A 4,293-nucleotide genomic window follows, 5' to 3' on the forward strand; every position below is an offset into this window, starting at 1 on the left:
TCACAGTATTCAAATTTCAACCTTAGCCTCGTCATCGTCGTTCGCACCGTCGACTTCGACATAGCAACACTTAGACTCGCATCATCAGTATCTTGCAGCTACAATGGGCAAGAGATCGATGGCTGAATGAATGGCTCACAAGACGCCTGTGTCACGACCGATGGTCCTGTAGGTAATCCACAAAATATAAAGGAGAAGAGAGTGGGGAAGCCATCTCTTTGCCCTTAGAAGTCACGGTAGGGGCCGCAGTACACGAGGACGACAACAACGTGGGGCAAATGGCATTCCGCTTGTAATCAAGCCAATCCACAAATCGTACACCATAAGAAAAACCATGATCTTCATCTTCCAAACAGTAAAGTTGAAACCATTAAGCTTCTCCGAAGAAGAGAGGATAGGAAGTCCAGGACCAGTAGCCATGTCTACAAAATATGAGGAGGCAAATCACCAAGAAAATCTCCAAGAAACTGTCCGCGTAAGGAAGGTAAAGCCGAGGTATAAAGTGGTCCAAAAGCAACCAAATCGAGACTGAGAGGGGTGAAAACACCATAGCAGAAAGATATGTCCACCAAGAATGCTATATACTGCAAATACGCATTGTTGTCCACATCATAAGGGACCGTACGAGGGCTGATAATTACTATGTGAAGGTATAAAAAAACGGCAGTCTACAAGTCACCGAAACTAGGTTGCACAATAGGTAGAAGATGGCTGAGAGTAAGGGCTGATTTTTGCATGTGTGCACAAAAAAACAGCACTTTGTAATGATGGAATAATGCTCGGAAAAAATGTCGTAGGAAGCCGATCAGATAGCCGAAATGGAGGCGCAAGACTGCCCCTTGGCGCCTCCATCATATATCTTACATCAGCATGGGTGCCTCCAGCTACATCAACCACACATCAGTTTTAGCGTTTCCAACCTCATCAAGGATAACATTTTCTGGTCTATTCTAGCGATGGCGTTTTTCCTATACACATGAGTCCACATCATCTACAGTTTGGCATTTTTAGCCTTGTTGCCTACATCAACATGGCGTTGATCCATCTACATCTAGGCATGGTGTTACTTGCCCCCATATCATACATCTATATCTAGGCGTTTCTGTCCACATAAGCCAACATGATGTTTATAGCTATCTACGCCATCATATACATCATGCATCTTGGCATTTCAGCCATGTTGTCATGATACGATCAACGAGGAACAGGTTGCAGCAAATTTCTTTGATGCCTATGGCAAGCTAAGGCAATACATTAACACTAGTTCTGTGATTGGACACTTAAGTGTCCTGAGACACTAAAGTGTCCTGTTTTCCTTTTAAGTTTTGGCAATTTATTTGTGAAGCTAGAAAGAAGGTTTTATACCCCACTTCTGCCATAGTTTGGTCATGAGGGAAAGAAAACACTCGATTTTTCTCCATGTCAAGATACAATCCGTATGGATAGAATTCTGGTAAGTTCTAAGTCATAAATTTTAGTAAAATTTCAAGCTCTTTTACCAAAAAATTTATTAAATTCTCATATCTTTTTTGTAGAGATGGCCCTTTTTATGTTTATAAAATCCAAGTGTTAGCACTTAGTGTTAAAAAACAATGGAATGCACTTGAAAGACAAGTTTCCAAGTCACACGCAAGTTATAGACATAATTTCATACTTGAGCACATGCCGAATTCGAGTATAATTTTGGTCTTCCAAAGCTCCCCTCATGGAATTGGGGCTATTCTAGTGCAATTTGACAACTACAAATGACTTTATATGTTGAAACCAAGAAACTATGTATTTTTTGGGCTCCCTAACTCAATTAAATCTCGTTGCTTGAACTCTATCTTGAATTTTTTATCGTGGAAAAACTCTTGAAATTGTTGAGGTCTCCATAATAACATTAAAACCAAGGTTTTGGGCACCTCAATTGTGTATGTACCATGTACTTTGATACATTTAGTTTATCTACATAGAAAGTTTGATATTATTTGAGGTTTTGAATGCTTATGTCTCAAGAATGAAAATATCAAAGTTCTCTCTTATGCGGTTTTGAATATTTAAAATAATCCAATAATTGTTGCATACCAAAGCCCTTCTATTTGCCACCTTGACTCCTAGATAGAAAGGGTAAGCAATGCATCACTTTCTAAAACTCACAAATACATCAAAAAAATATTTTTCTTTATATGCTTGAAATGGCTATATCAAACACATAGAACTTTCTGTTATTTTATATACTCCCAAATCAATTTTTTTGCACATGAAACTTTCAATTATCTATGGCAAAACTGTGGAAAAGACACCTTAAATTTTCTACAAGGTCGCTTCATTTTTTCTTGAGCTTATAAAGTCAATCTCTTAAAACCATCAATCGCACTCTTACGAGGGTCAACTTGATGAGTATAGTTCTTGATCATAATAGATTTTAAAATGCAAGGTTATATTTTTAAAAGACCCTTTAGCTAACATATTTAAGAATAATGAGAGGGTTTTCTTAAATAAACTGTCTAATGCAAGTAGCATTTAATTTAAATTTGTAAAAAAAGGACACTTACGTGTATTGTTTTGGTACCAAACTAGTGTTAAGGATATGTAGAAGGCATTGGACTTTGAGGATTGTGACACAGATGTTGTAAGCGATATGTTGAAGAATGCAGAGAAATGCTATAATCAGGTGTGTCGTGTCTGGTGATGCTTTCACAAAGGCATAGACTATGCGATCAAAGAATTACTGGATTGTAAGGAAGATTAGAAGGAGGAGCTCTCCGCGCTCAGGAGACGATTGAAAAATGAGGAGATGTCACCCACTGTACGCGAGAAGCTCATTCGCAAACAGGAAATGAGATTCAAGAGAACGAGACGGATTTTCTTGAAATGCTATACATAAACGGCAAGGCAGGAAGGTGGAGGTCGATGCTAAACGGAAAGCGCAAAGCAGTGGACAATCTTACAGCAGAGGTAGATGAGTACTACACTGGCGACTTGGAGGATGATGTCTCGGACACGGAGACAAAGTTGGATGATGACACAGGTGGGAATAATGGGGCAATCTTCAAGCGCCCTCTTTTGCCCTCGGTCACTACGTCGGAGACGAGGCTTGAGGTACATGATAAAGTGTAGCAAAATAGGGATGATAACGAGTTGGATGATAGAAAAGAGGATGCAGAGGTCGCCACTGAGGGGGTAACTGATTTCTCATTGGGTATCACTCTGACCGACATAGATTCAGTCGCAACCAAGACTAAGGAGACTCATATCAGCACTCAAAAAATGATACAACAGCAAGATGAGCAGGATGTTTCTAAGAAGCAAGACTTCGGAGACATGCATGTAGCTATAGTGCAGCAGGAGATGTATGGATTATTTGCAGCAGAGCATCAAGTGAAATGCAAGTCGGGTGTAGAAAATTGGGAGCAGCTAAAACAAGATTGTATGGAGGACATAAACTTTATGCATAAGCAAAATGTATAGTCAAGGGAAAATATGCAGCAAATTGACAAGCAACACACAACATGAAATGCGCAGGAGTGTATGTAGCATGATGTCATTCATGCGGATGCAATTGTCTATCCGATTATGGAAATGACATGTGTACCTGGTTCTCTTTACGAGGACAAGAGACAACGGGTGTGGCTTGTCGCATGGCCACATGGACAGCCAAAGGTATTACAGGACATAAAGTTTTCTGATAAGTTCATGCAAGCACTGGGACTTGAGTGTATACTGGGAAATGCATTCGGGCATGTTCCCTTTTATAACATCAGCACACCTTGATATGGCAGATTGCCTGGCAACATGGGAGGCCAGTGCACATGCAGCAAGAGAGCATTATATGAAAACATTTTCAGCCCTTGTATAGAGCTTGCTAGCTACATATAATGTTCAACAAATTGCATACCCAGCTAGGGTCTATGGAACCAACAAAAGACCTAGCGTTTTTGCAAGGAGACAGTTTTCAGCCCTAGCGTTCTTGTATCACCATAACACTTCAGCGTTTTGCAGATTCACTGCGACGGAACCCCAAGAAGAACCAGCGTTTGCAGTTTTTAGTAGTCAGATACCAGAGTAGAAGTCCCAAACCTTGCAGATCTCATCTTCCCACAGTAGATCCTCGCTTCACTATCAGATCCAGTGTAGTTTGCAGTTTCATCCCGGGAAATGCATATTTGAGCATCTTCGTTTTCAGCGCATTGTCATCGCATCATTGCCATCGACATTGTCACCAACATAGACTCAGAATTCAACAGATAAAGAATGCAGATTTCAACCATTAGCGTTTTTAGATTTTAGTCCATCTCATCGTTGTTCTCA

General features: G+C 40.2%; 1 pseudogene; it reads left to right on the top strand.

Moving 5' to 3' along the window:
- The first annotated feature begins 2,779 nt into the window (after positions 1-2,779).
- LOC147419095 (uncharacterized) lies at positions 2,780-3,453 on the top strand (annotated as a pseudogene).
- The last annotated feature ends 840 nt before the right edge of the window (positions 3,454-4,293 follow it).

Source organism: Adiantum capillus-veneris, chromosome 29 (assembly GCF_014529385.1).
Source record: "Adiantum capillus-veneris isolate H3 chromosome 29, ASM1452938v2, whole genome shotgun sequence".
NCBI lineage: Eukaryota > Viridiplantae > Streptophyta > Polypodiopsida > Polypodiales > Pteridaceae > Adiantum > Adiantum capillus-veneris.